This window comes from Saimiri boliviensis, chromosome 1 (genome assembly GCF_048565385.1).
Source record: "Saimiri boliviensis isolate mSaiBol1 chromosome 1, mSaiBol1.pri, whole genome shotgun sequence".
NCBI classification, from domain to species: Eukaryota; Metazoa; Chordata; class Mammalia; order Primates; family Cebidae; genus Saimiri; species Saimiri boliviensis.
Genome location: NC_133449.1, coordinates 107,407,033 through 107,424,433, shown reverse-complemented (window position 1 = coordinate 107,424,433; position 17,401 = coordinate 107,407,033).

Here is a 17,401-nt window from a genome sequence, read left to right as displayed (position 1 = left end):
ATGCATTAATCAAAAATTGACTGCTCCTTTTGGCCTTAATATCGAGGAAGCCAAGAGCTAGATTTACTGCTAAAGTCACAATATTAATTTTTAAGGATTTTTTTCCTTCCATTTCAATGCTATTTTTCTTTATGCCTGCTATTTTATCATATGCCACTTCAAATCAGTCTTGGAAGTGGATGGAATATAAATGAATATATTAGCAAGCAACAGTATAAATAAATGGGAGATGGGAGAGAGTAATATGGAAATTGTAAGATCCAAAAGGGTAATTCTTCCTGCGTAAATTATAATCAGCAAGTATAACTGGTGCCCCAGAAGTAATGCATTATCCTAAAACAATGATTTGAAAATAGAAGCAGAGGTTTTTGACAACTACTAAGAGGTTAGGGAAAGGGAAATTCATTAATAATGTATGTGAAGAAACCTTAGAAATTGTTAAGATGCCATAATTTACTAATATCAATGACTATGTCAAAGAAAAAGTTGGTAATGCTGCATTTTGACCAAGTGGGAAAGAGACAATGTTCAGCGTGGTTAAATGCAGTGAAAATTGATGCTACCATTTTGTAAGGCAATTTAGCAATATCTGTCAACATTTCACACACAGATATTTTTGACCCAGCAACTCGAATGTGCACAATGCATTCACTTATGCAGGTGTACAAAGGTATTCATACAAAGATGATTGTGGAGGCATTTGCTGTAATAGCAAAATTCTAAGAAATGTTTTAAGTATCCCTCAATAGTGGGCCAAATAAATGATGGCACTCTATATAATGGAATTTTATGTAACCAGTAAAAAGAATGATGCAGATCTTTTTGTGTAAGGATGGGAATCTTTTTAAGTATTTAACTTAAAATGGTGGAGAATATATATTTACTTACTAGTATATGTGTTTATAATAAACCATCATTTTTAGTCAGATGTGCAGACTATGATGATAAAGAAGAAATACATCAATAGACACATAGATAGATAGGCTTATGTACACAAGGTACTCTTAATAGTAATGCTTCTAGGGAACGGAACTGGTGAAAAGATTCATGAGTGACTTTTATTGTTTAATTCATTTCCATTCTGAAGTGTTTAAATTTTTTACATGAATATCTATAATTGTTATAACAATTGTAACAAAACTAGTTTTAGAAAAGAGCTTATAGAAAGCAAATGAACTCTACATCACCAGGGAGAACTACACTGTATAATTTCTTCAGCAAAGACCATGTTAGAGAGTGCTGATTCATTATGATATTAACCAACATATAGACATATATGTCTAATACTGTTATTGCAAAATACAGGAGAAAGTATGCTTACTGTGGTCCAGATTCTAGTCTTAGTATCATAAGGTAGAACACATTTTCAAAGACTGACCTTATTTGCTTTTTTCAGAGTGAATGTCATTTTGTCAATGAAGGAGGGATGCTTGCAATGGTGCGAAGGGCATCTGAGAAGAGTATTTCTGAAAGAGAGACAGACACAGAAGAATCCTGGGATAAATCTCACTGTCTTCTTCAAGTCTCTTCCTTTTTCCATTCCATTCTCTACATACCCCTGGCCCACTCTCTCATCCTCTTTCTACTTTCTGGCTTCCTTTTTCACCTGTGCCCCAAACTGTGTATTTAAACTCTTGAAGTGTTAATTCTGCACAGGGCTTGAAATATTTAACATTTTTGTTTTTTAATATATGAGAAAAATAAGATCTATAGGAAAGGAAACAACTTAGCCAGCTTGAACAGATAATTAATAGACTACAGTCCTCTCTCAAATGTTTATTGATGACATATATGGATGAAGATGGGAATGTACACACACACACACACACACACACACACACACACACACATTGACTGGTTGAAACACGACAGTTTTCTAACACCTAGGAATTAAAAGAGGGTGCATTATCCATCCTTACCCTTACCTCAATATCCATTTTAGGAAGGGTTAGAAATTAATTTACATTATTGAACGTACCAAGGGCTTTGAAAGCACATAAACATGAAATTCAAATTCTTCACTTCTTTATCCTGGAGGCTCAGTTTGCCCAACACTAAAATGACTATACTAACACTGAACATGGGAATTGTTGGACTGATCAATGAAATAGATGCTCTGTTAAAGGCCTAGCTCAGTTTATGTGCTTAAGATTCTTAACCTAGAAACCAAATTGCCCCTGGGATGGGCTCTGGTGGTCCTTACATGAACATAAGTCATGCATAAGCCCTTTGATTTTGTGAGTGTTTCTCTGCATATGAGCATTCTTTTCTTCAGGAAAAAGTTCCTAAATTTTATTAGATTCTAAAAGTTGTCTGTATTTCCTATTATTTTAAGAAAACTGACTTAAATAGAGGGCATAATTGCTTGTGTTAATAATAATAATTACAAACACCATAACATTACTAATATTTCACTACAAACAAATAATTATTATGATTATTAATACTCAATTCTTTGAACATGAGCCCAAATTGGTGGATGAATCAAATTTAAAACATTGGGTGCTTTGCTTTCACCAGGTAAAATGTTTCAATTTCTTCTTATTATATGAAATCTTAAGAACTTATTTCACTCTTGTCCACAAAGAGGAGCTCATTTCCCCTAGAAAGGCAGGCTGATGAGGTCTGCTTAATTTGTAGTTGGGTCCATTTATGTGGTTGCTTCATTAACAAAGACATCTATTTAATTCAATAGAATCCTACACATAGTACACATAGAAGACACTACTAACCCCATTCACTCCACATCCATTCATTACCCTAATGCTTTTGACATACACAAACAAACCTTGTTTTACAAATTGCTTAGAGATTTGATTAAGTTGCATCATGCATTTTGTTGTAACAAGAAAGGTGATTTTAAATCATTAATTCTAAAATTTAGTCCTACATGTGCTTTGAAGTCAAGGGGAACAATTTGTCAGCTGGTTGATCTTTTGCTTCTAAAGCTAGTTAACTGATCAATCTAATGTCAAAGGAACAGAGATAAATGGGAGACATTTTACTACGTAGAAAATGGTACATGAAGATAAATCCAACACTGCTTCATTTCATTTGCAGTTATCTTTGTAGTAATTGCTTTGGAACACTCAAGGTGCTCTTTGCACATAGGGAGTGTTAGAAGCCTTTAAATCATCAGCATAAACTAGTATCTTCTTGCTGTGAATCTTGCTTTGCTCCATTTTTGGGTAAAGAGGGCAATAATCTCCTACTATAAATGCAAATTTGGCAAAGACCGAAGGTTGAGATTCTTGACTAGTTATTTACTGCACAATCAATTCACACATTCTGAAATTTCTTGACATGTTTGCAAAGTAGATCCATTCCTTATTGAATTCATTTGATCTTTGCTGTGACCATAATCATAAAACTAGATCTGGAGTAAAAGTTCCCTAATGAATAGATTTGGATGTACCAGCTGCTCCTTACCTACTGCTCTGTTACACACACACACACACACACACACACACACACACACACACACAACAAAAAACTACCTCTCAAACTATCTGGTTGAAAACAACGGACATAGGATTATATTTAATAATTTTATAAATCAAAAATTGAAACTGAGTGAAAACAGCAAAGGAAACTTAAAAATATTTAGCCATCAATGAACTGTAGGGTCCAATATACCTTCACTCACATGTCTGGTACCTTGGATACAAGGAAGGATTGAAAGGCTTGTCTGGATGACTCAGCTGGGACTGTCAATCAGAGTACCTCCATTTGGCCTCTCCAATAAGCAATATCAGACAAACTTCTTTCTTGACATCTCAGGGTTCTCAGAGAGTTCCAAAAGGCCATACTGGAAGTTGCAACAGAATAAGCTGAACTTCTCATCAGAGTATCAGTTGCTGCTAGTCAAAGAAACCACTCAGGTCATCTCAGACTCCAGGTCAGAGAAACTAGACTCTACCTCATAGAAAAGAGAAAAGCACAGTATCTATATCCTCCTTTAATCTACCACTCCAGAACATTTTGATTCTTTACGAGACCCATTATCAAATCATTTTGCCGCCATCACCTCAAGATTTTATGATATGTTTTAGACTGTTAAGCAGGACAAATCATGGTCAGGGTAAAAGAGCAGTGATTGGTTAAGTAGCTGTTATTCTGACAGCTTCAAAAGGGACTTGCATTTGCTTAACTCTCAGAAATCATGCTGCTGTAGGAAAATCAGTGAGTAATTTCTCACCTTAAAAAATCAGACTAAGCATTGTCTAGCCTTGGAAAATTAGAAACATCTTAGTGAAAGTTCTACAACCATCAGAAAACAGGGAGATTTTACTTCTTCTGGAGTGGGTTCAATGTCTAGTTTTACCTTGTCAGAAGGAACTTTTTGTCTGAAGCACTTATCCCAGTGACAATTTTTATTTTTTGTAAGAGTTATAGGGACTGCCTAAAAACTTAGACATGATCCAAGTTCCAGTAATTACTAATTATTAAAATGCTTCTGAAGGCTCCTCTTTCACTATGATAGTCACCCTCTCATCATTGCCTAGAGAATACTGTCTCAACTCATCAAACTGCCTGACTTTTCACAACTAAGCCTTTAAAGTTTATTTAAAACCTCTCTCCTCACCTTCACCAGCAAGAACACCACCCCCACACTGTCCCCAGAATAACTATGGTGTTCCCACCTCTGGGAAAGTTAACAATGACAATCGTATCAATTGCTAATATTTATTGAACACTTACATCACTTGCCTGCTTTCTAGGCTACTCTGACAAATGTGCATTCCAATGGACACTCTGCTGCCATTGGGTACTACATTTTGTCTGCTGTACCCAACACAAAGAAATGTCCACTCTTGATTTTTTTTTTTTTATAAAAGTCTGTATCGTGTCTTCCCAGACAAATGCTGTAGGAAACTGTGAGATGTCTCGTACTCTTTGTTTTCACACACAACGTCCCACACAGAGCAAGTACTCCACAATTAAATTCTTAGTCCAGCAACCCTTTATTACACAACTGTTAAATACTCCATGAAAACGAAAAGAGCAAATTAGAACAAATGAAACACAACCTCAAGAAGAGTTTGTTGTTGTTCATTTAAGTTTCCTGATATTTTTATGTTTGACTTTAGACAAATTTGAATGATTTAAGTTGGAATTGCATTTCTGTAGCTGGCTGGCAGGGCAACTTTGAACAGTTTACAGAACTTCTATTTTCCTCTCTCTGAAGTGAGGGTAACAACTGGTAAAATTGTATGTCTAAACATGTATGTCTAAAATCATGAAAGTGATGTAAATATTTGCTTTTCAAATTTTCTTTTGCTTAAAAATCATCTGGAATCTTGTAAAAGGGACTGTGGTCTAAAAAGAAAGAGCCTGAGATTTTGCATTTCAGACAAGCTCCCAGATGAAGTAAATGGTGGCCCATTGGCTGCAACTTGAGTAGCAACGCTATAAAGCATTTAATATTAACACTCGCACTGAAATATTGTACTCCATTTCTCCCTCCATCTTGCTATTGGAAAATTCTGGGAGACAGAAATGAATTTTTATTTACTCAAAATGTCCGGTCTGATGGTCTCTCAATTGTGCTCCTCATTTAAAATAGTACAGCTCCTGCACTTTGTTTAACTCTGCTTGACAGTCAGTGATTTGTGATTCTGCTCTTTCCTGAGCATGTTTACAAAATGACGACCTTGGGATTGGAGACTCTGCTGCCCAAATGCAAGGAGCAGACTTTCCATTGAAGAATTGTGAAAGGTCATTTTATTACTGTTTTTTCTTTATTCTCGTCTTTCTTTTTGTTTTTTGCCTTGTCTTCATATGCTAATAGAATCAACATCCCCATTTGCTATTTTAATGTTGCTTAGAAAGCTTTATCTCAGAAATCCTATGGTTTTTATGTGCATTAGTCTTCTAGGTGAATCAACGATTTCCTGCTGTAACACCATGAGGTTTCTCAATAGACCCTCTTGGCTCCTTGTTGAGTCTTTTGAATGACTTTATTATTTCAAAGTTGACTTGGAGCCAGAGGAGGCAGAACTCCAGTGTTGGGCTTTCTTTAGAATTTTATGGGGTTTTTCTCAGAAGTTTAATGCCAGTTTAATGGAGTTTTATAGCTATTAATACTGTACCACTCCAGCTGCGATAAGAAATATGTAACTAAACAATAACTTGAAATAGGTAAATTCATGATTAAGTTGCACTAAAAACTAATGCCTCTTGGCTATAGTTCATAATTTCCAAATGCACATCATTTAGAATGATTGGTAACTTTAGCCTTGTAACTCTCTCAAGGAGAAAGGCTGTGAGCTTAAATCACTACATTTAGCTGACAGTGAGGCTCATATTTTCTGAGCTAAAGATATATTTTTATGGCCACACAGTGGACTCTGTTTATCACTCATCATAAACCATAGGAAACCATTTTTGTTTTAAATTAGGTGCTCAGGCTTTTGTCCTGTAATCTGTTTCTTTATTTCCCCTTTTCACTTTTGTTGGTCCATTTTCAACAACTCCCAATCGTCTTCCATTTCCTGAAAATGGCTCATATTTTATATCTCAGCTTCTTTAAAGGTATTTCATGCTAGTTAAGGTCACCTTAATTTACACCTTAAATTACAGTTCCAGAGCCAACTTCTATGCTACTGATATTGAGTAATCCTACTAAAGAGTCCAATTTTAAAATAAGGAACAGTCTTATCCTAAAATGCCAGGCATAAGAAGCCCATGAATTTTGTATGTATCTTTAGTACTTTTACTTATTGAATTACATTTCTCCCCTTCCTTTGAGCAACTTAGTCAATTACACTTCATTTTGCTGCCTTGTCTGGTTCTAAAGGCTCTCCCTTTACAAAGACCATAGCTAAGTCACATTTTCCCAGAAGAGACAACAGCCGCAAATCATCTGAAAGCGAAATGAATGTGGAATTCAGGGTTTAATGGTTTTTAAGCCATCTTGATTATGTTTGTTAAAATAGAAGATCTTATAAAGTTAGATCTCTCTCTATTTCTGTCTCTCTTTCTTTCTCCCCACCTCCCTCACTGACTTTTCAGCTCACTGTGACCCATCCTTTTACTGCCTGATTTTATATAGCTGGATAAGAAACACACACTGAGCAGTGGCCACAGCCCCATCAACTAAAAGGAATAAGATGGGGTCAGAAGTCTTCTTGATGAAAAACTGTATCTTTAATTTCTGCGGAATTTTAAAACATGTGCTGAGCAATCTATAAATGGCCAAATTAAAAGAAAAAGAGCAAATAAACTTAAATGTTACTGTGACCTGGTGTAATGCCTATATGACATAGCTGAATTTCTATCCTGCCCTAACTCTACTTATCTTGAAGGAAAAGGATGCCTGTGATGAAAGTTTCCTTTGTAATCAGATCGGTTGAAACTGGTTAGAACCAAGACAGTGGACCAAACGATGTCAAAAAGACCTTAAGCGTCATTACAATTTCATTTCTATGCCAAATTACACTTCCAACAGTGCCATGAAGGCTGAGGTGTGCCATGACAACAACCAGAATAAGCCAGGAAAGGACAAAAGGGAAGGTAGCATTCTGGTTTCAGGAAGTTCACCACCTGTATCAGTCCATTTTCATGCTGCTGATAAAGACATACCAGAGACTGGGTAATTTATAAAGTAAAAGAGGTTTAATGCACAGTTCCATGTGGCTGAAAGGCCTCACAATTGTGGAGGAATCAAAAGGCACTTCTTACATGACAGGGGCAAGATAGAATCAGAGAGCCAAGTGAAAGGGATTTCCCTGTATAAAATCATCAGATCTCATCAGACTTAATCACTACCACTAGAAAAGTATGGGGAAAACTGCTCCCATGATTCAATTATTTTCCACTGGGTCCCTTCCACAACACGTGGGAATTATGAGAGCTACAATTCAAGACAAGATTTGGGTGAGGACACAGCCAAACAGTATCACCACCCATTTCTGGAAAAGACATAAACATTCTTCCTTTCACATTTTTCATCAGAAAAACCCTGCATTTTAGCCCTCTCACCCCTCACTAGTCCAGGACTTGATGTGTGAGCCATGCTCCCGTTTCTCAGTTCCATGGTGATTGAGTAAAGCCTGCACAGCTTGACATTCAGTTTTGCATATTGGCTTTCTAACACCAAAGACAGAAACCCCATCCTTGGGAGACCAGCTTTGTGGGTAACAGTCCATCCTGTTTACAGTGATTTTTTTTTCATAATTTCTGGGACTGTTAAGAGAAGGTTTTAATGCAGTATCTTCTTACACAAATGAATAAGGAAATTGGGCCTGCTCCTGAGCATTGTGGGAAGTAAAACTCTATGTTTTGCTCCTGATTGCTCTGGAAATGTGGATTTGGCTCTTGTCTCCTTTATTTTCTCACTCAGCTCTGCCTTTCTATTGCCTTTATTTGTTTACATGCTTATCTTATCTTTCCAGACTTGAATTCTTCAGTTGTGTAGCTATTACCCATATGAGGCTATTGAGCATCCAAACTATGCCTAGTCCAAATTGAGCTATGAATACCAAATTTCAAAGACTTAGCACAAAAACAGAATGCAAAGTAGCTCCGTGACTCATATTTATTATATGTTGAGATGCTAATATGTTGGGTTATTTGTTCATTCATTGTGCTATATTGGGATACTTAAATATTTGGGGTATAGTGGGTTAATTTAAACACATTGTTAAAATTAATTTCGTCTGTTTCTTTTTATATGACTACATTATTTATATGTAGCTTGTTACATTACTTTTATAAATTACATATGTGACTTTCATCTAAAGCTTGCATTATATTTCTATTGAAGAGGGCACTTCTATACGGTAAGCCCATAGAGCAGAAACAAGTTTTTATTTCTTTTCAAATAATAGGGGAAAAGTTTAGGAGGCAGTGAATGATTGGCTAAATCAGTGGATATATTGATTAATTGATTTGCTATTTATTCTAATTTAAATGCCATTTCCAAATAGAGTGACATGCTTCATGTTCCATACATGCATAATACTGTTTTCTATCTCCTAGTTCAGAGAGTATCCACATCTAACCTCTGGTATTTCTGGATAGCTTATAGGTAGGCCAAAAGATTTGTTGTGTCATCTCTAGAAACTGACAGATGGGAAATGGGGCTGTCTGGGCCCCCAAGTCCATTGTTTTCCACTACAAGCAGCCTCATCCATTTGATACAGGGTATTGTACAAATACTATCACATCCTCTGTTTATCATGATATAAATATGGGAAATACTGTCAATATCTTGAGTAATGGAGAGGAATTTCCTCTATATTTTGCAGAAACAGCTCAGGAAATTAATTTCATCATGAAATCTATGCTGAAAACTTACTTTTCTAATTTTTCATTTAAACTATTAGAATTGGCAGCTATGAATCTGAGGAGTATCTCATTTTAGAGTTTTATAGGTAAAGGATTATTTGAAATTAGTGTAAAGTTTCCTTCCAAACTTCTCTGAATGTTGTAGATATAAATTGTGTTATTTTTATGGAATATATAAGTCCTCCAGTTTAATTAAATACATCCTACACAACATAAATACAACTTACTGGGAATTATGAGACAGTGAAGCATTTAGAACTTTTGACATAATTTGTGTGCCAACCTCATGGGATATTATTATACTTATTTTGCAGTAGAGGCAACGGTGCTTTGAGTAACATGCCCAAATCCACACGGCTATTCTGTTAGAGATCTGGACTTTGAATTTTGGCTTGTTTGTTTCCCTAATGCTTTACCATATGTTGAAAGTGTGTTTCTCAGAGAGAGAAACAATCAAGAAAATTAATCACAGTTATAATTTATCGAGATACAAATTTGTCTTCCCTGTATTTCCCCTCCCATTGCATTTCCTTGCCTCGGGAGATTTTCTAAGACAGAAGACAGTTGTTGAAATCAAAGTCTATTCCTAAACACTGAAGAGAAAATACTGATGTTTTAAAGGGGAGAGAGGAAAGAAAGCAGAGATTACCAAAATCACAAGGCAACAGAACCAGGCCTTGACCCACTGCATCTTGGCTTGCATGGGTTTTCTTACTTCATTGTTGAAAAGGAAGCAGTAGAGTGCCAGACCTAAAAACCAAACAACAACAACACTGTTCTTTTAGGCAAGGAAAAGACCATGGAACTATCTCCAATGCTGAGAAATATGACTCCACATTAATAGAAGTGGAGATAAGACAGTTCTGACAAAAGGATATTTTGTATCCCTCAATACTTTCCATGTATTCTAGTTGTCTTTTGTTTTTCCTTTTCCTTTTCTTTTTGAGACAGGTTGTCACACTATCACCCAGGCTGGAGTACAGTGGTGAGATCTTGGCTCACTGTAGCCTCAACCTCCTGGGCTCAAGTGATCCTCTCAACTCAGCCTCCTGAGTAGCTAGGACTACAGGCCCAAGCCATCAAGCTTTGCTAATTTTTCTATTTTTTATAGAGATGGGGTTTTGCCATGTTGCCCAGGCTGTTCTTGAACTCCTAGGCTCAATGATCCACCCTCCTCAGCCTCTCAAAATGCTGAGATTACAGGTATGAGCCACCATAAGCAGCCTCTGTCTCATTTTTAAATTGACAAATAAAAATTATATATACATTTATGATGTACCACACATTTTGAAATATGCATGTATTGTGGAATGGCTCAATCAAGCTAATTAACATGTATTATTTCACATATTTATTTGTGGTGAGAATACTTAAGGTTAACTTTATGAGCTGTTTTCAAGCGTAGAGTGCATTGTTACTAGCTTTCATGCGATAGATTTCTTGGACTTATTTCTCCTCATTAAAATTTTGAATTTTTTGGCCAACATCTCGTCAATCTCTCCAACCCCTATCCCCAGTAACCCTTCTATTCTCTACTTCTGCGAGTTTGACTTTTTTAAATCCCATGCCTAAATGAAGTGAAATCAACCTAAGTACCCAACCATGAATAAATGGATACAGAAAATGTGGTATATAGATACAATGGAATATTATTCAACCTGAAAAAAAAAAAAAAGAAATGCCATTTACAACAATATTAATGAACCTGGAGAACATTCTGTTATGTGAAATAATCGACTTCTGTACTAACTTCAAAGCTAATCGAAAAGCAGTCTGAGAGAATGGAATGGGGATCACAGTGGGAGCCAGATAATTCCCACAGCAGCTATGCTTCCACCCGGTAGGTTCCATAGCTTGGGTAACTAACTGTTCCCACCGGATGACATTCTAGTAGAATTCTGGGAGGTGACTGCTTTATCTCTGAAAGGATAATTATTTCTTCTTTCAAAGCAAAGACGAAGAGAGTGAATGGGCTTTTCTATTTTCAGGAAATGTGGTCCTTTTCAAGTGAACTACATCTCTCTTTGTGCCCTTTGGCCTACTCCAAGTGCCTTGCACTGTTTAGCACCCTTAATCACCGTGAGTGACAGAAAATCTGATAATAGACCAGCGATGACACTGCTGGTGGGGTGACCTCTTTTGAAATGTCAGACCTGAATAAGCTGTATTTACATTTCTTTGGGCTCCAGCTTTTAAAATATTTGTATCTTTCTTACCAAAGGGATGAAAGTAAACGTTATTTTGGTATCCATCCAAAATTGCATCTTTGCGTTGGAACCTCTGTACATTTCCTCCCAGCTGAGAACTCCTGTGTGAGGCTCTGCAATCACCTGTAATGCAGCTGCCAAAAGCATTGCACACTGTCCATCTTAAAAATATTAAAATCCATTAAAAATAAATAATGTCATCCAGGTGCATATTAGTTACTTTAAAGATGCTTTTTTTTTTTTTTTTTTTTGAGGTGGAGTCTCAGTCTGTCCCCAGGCTGGAGTACAGCAGTGGTACAATATTGGCTCACTGCAGGCTCCATCTCCTGGGTTCAAGCCATTGTCAGGCCTCAGCCTCCCAAGTAACTGGGACCACATCCAGCTGATTTTTGTATTTTAGTAGAAATAAGATTTCACCAATATTGACCGGGCTGGTTTTGAACTCCTGACCTCAGGTGATCTGTCTCCCTCGGCCTCCCCAAATGCTGGGATTACAGCCATGAGCCACTGTGCCTGGCAAAAATGCTTTCTTTATTACATTGTAATATATACCACAGGTAGGATTCTAAGTCAGAAGAACTGGGTTGGATCCCTGCTCTGTTATTTGGATTGGCTATCTTGGGGAAGCCCTGTATTGTCTCCAAAGGATGTTTCATGCTGGATATAAAAGAGGCAATAATACATTATTTCAGTGAGAATTAACTGATGTAATGGAGGAAGAGATGCCTGTCACAGCACTTGGCATGTATTAACTACTTCAGAAACCTAAACTTTCTATAATTCCTTTGTTTTCTCCTCACCTTAATTAGGACCCTCTCACAGAAGGAAAAACAAAATTACCCTGGAAGAAACTAGATCACCACAGCATGTTCAGCCCAAAGTATGATTAAGTACTGTGTTCCGGCTAGCTACTGTGATTTAATACTTAGCTTCTCAAAGAATAGTGCATGGACCAGCAGCATCGGAGCTTATTAGAGATACAGAATCTCAGGTTGCACTGTAGACTGGCTTCACCAGAATTGACACGCAAAGAAGACTCCCATGATATTTCTATACATATTGAGCACTGCTTAATGAAAAGAACACCAATTTACCAGTCAGGAGACTGGTCTTCTGGTTTGTCTTTCAGGCAAACAAGGAAAGACTCTAAATTCTGTGGTTTTGCTTCCTATTATTTGAAGTAGGGATGTTTTCACGTGCTTTCTCTAGAAAAGTCAGATATGATCTGAAATAACAAAAGTAAACCCCGTCCTTGACTGTGTATTACAAATAATATGCGTAGAATGCTTTTCGGATGTAAACGCGCTTAGGTGTACCTGAAAAAACAAAAATGAACACAGAAATATACTCTCTCTCTCTCTCTGTCTGTCTTCTAATTGTCAGGAGCTGTGTCATGCCCAAACAAGACAGAAAGAAAGAGAAAGCAGCAAATCTCACTCCCTTGGACACCTCTTATAATATTTATCACTTTAAAGATGTGTTTCTCCTATTTTCCTGCCCAAGAGAAAAGTATTTGCAATTCTGCAGAGCTGCCCTTTATCCAACACTGCAAGGTCATAGAGGTAGAAAAAGGGCGTTGAGTCTCACTGGTGCAGGAGACCCAGGGTTGAATCTGTAATCAAGGCATGTAATTGGGACCTATTTGCAAACACTACTGCTGTTTGGGAAAGGGTGTTATTGCGGAGGACACTTTTGAAAACAGGTCCCCAGAGGACACACTTTTATCATCTTAGAAGTTGAGATGCTATTTTGCTTCTCATCTTTCCTTATTCAATTCACTTTCATTCTTCATTCTTTCAGGGCTTTACATTATATATTTTCCTCTGTGGTCAAAATAGCCGCATTCCTAATTTAAAGATGTTTCATCATTAAAAATCATATTAAACTGTCGACCATCCTCAGGGAAGACTTAATTTCCACTTTCTGCTGCAGTCAGCACGGTTGAGATTCAGTCTTTCCATAAACTTGGAATCTATTTAAAGCTATTTCCATAAACCTGGAGTTATCTGATTCCTTTTCATAGTCTTGCTAACCAACTAACTACCTATTTTTAAGAGCCAATAAAATTGACCTGATTTTGGCTAAAAGGGAGAAACACATCTTAAATTCTGCAGAACTAAGAAATTATAGAAACAGAGTTTATAGAGAGAAAGCAATAAAATTGCAAAGTGCAAACATTTGGGAGAGTTAGACTATTGCTCTTGGATTTGGGGAAGGAACATGGGGGAGAGGGGTGAGCAGACATTCCGCCAGGACAATCTTCAGAGTTGATTTTAAGCCAAACCCACTGTGACTCACATCAGCACTTTTTTTTCTGAAGGAAAATATTATTACTAATGTTATCTTGTTGTCTGTTTAAGTAGCACATACTCAGCATATGCAAATTGGTGTGCTCTTCATATTATGGGGTTTTGCCCCAGTTTGCTTCCATTTTGCTAAGCACATTTGGGCAAAACTGAAAGAAAATGGGTAAAAAATTCACAATATTACCTCCCAACAATTCTCTCACTTTATCGTGTGAGCAGTTTTTATCTTTTTGTCATTTGAGCTATTCTCTATATCTGTGCATATTTTGCATAGTTGTATTCATAATACAAGTACAATTTTTATTTCTTCCTTGCCTAAAATTCTTTATGAATATTTTTAGTCTTTCCATATAATTTGCTATGACATTCATAGGGAACTAATGTACCTATTAAGAGTTTTGCACCTTATCTTAGTGCAGTAAGCAGACATTGACAGACTTAAATTTAGAGATAGCATGGTCATATAGAAAAGATCACCCTTCATGGAAAGCCAGGGTGGGAAGATGACAGTACTGGAGGCAGGAGGCAGAAATATTTCATTCATTCATCCACTTAGTCATTAATTCATTCATTCTCCAAATAGTTATCACATGCCAATTAACTATGCACATGGCACTGTGCAAGGTTCTAAGCATAGAGTAGAGAACAGAATGGATACTGCATTCATGAAACTGAGAATTTAATGAAGAGATTGCCAAGAAAGAAAAAAAAATCACAAATTGTGTGAATGTCCAAAAGGAAAACAAATGATGAAAGATGAGCATAGGATAGACATGGGCAGCAGGTGATTTGATTTAGCTATGGTGTTAGAGTTGTCCCTGAGAAGTCCTCCCTAAAGTCCAGGAAATAATGAATAGCATCCCTGGCAAAGGGCACAGTGTGTGCAAAGGAGGTCTGGAAACTGGGAAGACATTAGAAAGAACAGAGAGGCCAGGACATTGCAGGGAAGAAAAGGACCACAGAAAATGAAACTGAGGGGCCGAGAAGGCCACATGTGCTGCAGCTCCCGGGCCACAATTAGCAGTGTAGGGAGACTTTTAAGCAGGAGAAAAACTTAGTGCAATTTCTGTTTTATAAAGATCCCTCTGGGTGGAGTGCAGTGGCTCACACCTGTAATCCCAGAACTTTGGGAGGCCGAGGCAGATGGATCACCTGAGATCAGGAGTTTGAGACCAGCCTAACCAATATGGTAAAACCCCATCTCTACTAAACATATAAAAATTAGCTGGGCATGGTGGCACGTGTCAGTAATCCCAGCTACTGAGGAGGCTGAGGCAAGAGAATTGCTTGAACCCCGGAGGCACAGGTTGCGGTGAGCCTAGATCATGCCTCTGCACCACAGCCTGAGTGACAGAGTAAAACTCTGACTTCCAAAAAAAAAAAAAAAAAAAAAAAAGAATCCCTCTGTCTCTCTGTCTTCTGGGTGTAAAATAAGGAAGAGTCAGAATGGGGTGATGAGGAAAGATGCCACTGTATTCTTCCAAACAAGATCTGATGGGCTTAAACTAAGGCAATGGAAGTAGAAATGGAGACTTGGTCAGATCCAAGATGTATTTTGGAAACAGAATTAACGTGCCTTAAGAATATAAGCCATAGGCTAGGTGAAAGAGGGTAATAGTTAATGAGTTTTCTCAAAAGGCTTTTTGGTTACACAAAAACCACTCCATTTTAAGTATAGATATTTTACAGTAATGCTGTCATTTTTTTCTATTAAAATATATAAATTATGCATGTTAATGGACTTACTATACATTCCACGATTATTAAAGAGAATACATCTTTAAACCTAAATGTATTGAGTATTTGATGTTTTTCTTCATCACTTTGCGTGAGTTCATTTCTTATCAGATATAGAAACTTTAGGCTGGGTGCAGTGGTTCATGCTTTAATCCCAGCACATTGGGAAGCAGGAGGTAGGGTGGGTCACCTGAGGTCAGGAGTTTAAGACCAGCCTGGTCAACATGGTGAAACCCCCATCTCCACTAAAAATACAAAAATTAGTCAGTAGTGGTTGTGCACACCTGCAGTACCAACTATTTGAAAAGTTGAAGCAGGAGAACCACTTGAACCCAGAAAAGGAGGTTGCAGTAAGCCAATATCACATCATGGCACTACAGCCTGGGTGACAGAGTGAGACTATGTCTCATAGAAAAACCAAAAACCAAAAAGAAAAAAAAATCCTTTATTATAAATTATGTCAGTTGTATTTGGTGTCAATGTTATTCTTCTTTGTAATTGTAAGTGTTTATCTTAATTTTCCATATATGTGTTTAAAATCTGTGCATCATTAAATTCATCTCTTTCTGATTTTCTCTAATCACTTAAAGCTTAGTTGCTGTCATGCTCCATACAATCTAATTCTATTTTATAATTTTGTGTGTGTGTTCATGCTTCATTAATCCATTTATTGTTTGTTTTGGGATATAGTATAAGGTGTGGGTATTAGTTAATTTTTACTTCTAAATTATGAACAAGTGTTTATAACTTGTTCATTTGTTAAATGACCATCCTTGTCCTGATTACCATGAAAACCCTAATTCATAATACATGGAATTTTATATATATCATCAGATATTTTCCTTGTGTTTCTAATGTGCTCCTTTGATCTATAGTCTGGTGTGTATGTTGAAGGGAACAGCATATATCTACTATTTATTACTCTACAAATAATTTCTGCGGGAGGTTTATCAAAATAATATTTGCTAGACATACTTGTTGATTCTTCTAAAAAAGTTTGTTATATTTTTAGTAATTATGTAAATGCATACTTAAAAATAAATTATATATATTTATTTTGTAACTTTGATATTTAAGATTGCAAATGTTAAACTATACTGGGTATCAATCTGGTTTTCTTCCATGGAATTGTCAGTACTCAGCATAGAATACTATGCTTATTAGTGGCTCAACAATATTTTATGAATAAGTAAATGAATGAATACATTTTAATCAACTACATTGACAAAAATATTTCAATATTAACCTGAGCCATCTTTATATTGTTCAGTTTGCCCATGCAGAAACAAAGACTGTATCCTTTTTATGCAAGCCTTCTTTTATATGCTTTATTTGCAACTATAGGTCACAAATACTTTGTGTTATTTTTAGTATATTATTTTTTTGACATGATTGAAAATGAAATTTGACCTTTTGTTTTTATCATCTAACATATTACTGCTCTTTACAGAAAAGCAGTTGATTTTACTTATTTTGTAGTCAGTTACTACAATAAACACTGATTCTAGTGACATATTAATAAAACCTAATATACCTTTGATTTTAAGCTACATCATTAATTTAATGACAACTGAAAATACAACCACATTAAATAGACACATGGTAATAAGTCCCATTTCAGTTTCGTATCTTCTTAAATGAGTCCTAATATTGATGCTATTCCATAGTTTTGATACAATTGTTTAGACTATGCCCAAATAACTTGTAGGGCATGACATTTTCTTTTTCACCATACTTTTTGTCATATAAGTCAAAATTTCAAAAATTGTGTTAATGAACACATTTTCCATTTGGAATAAAAATATCTAATTTTTTGCTCAGCAATTATTTACTGAGTTTCTATCATGAAGATATAGTCGA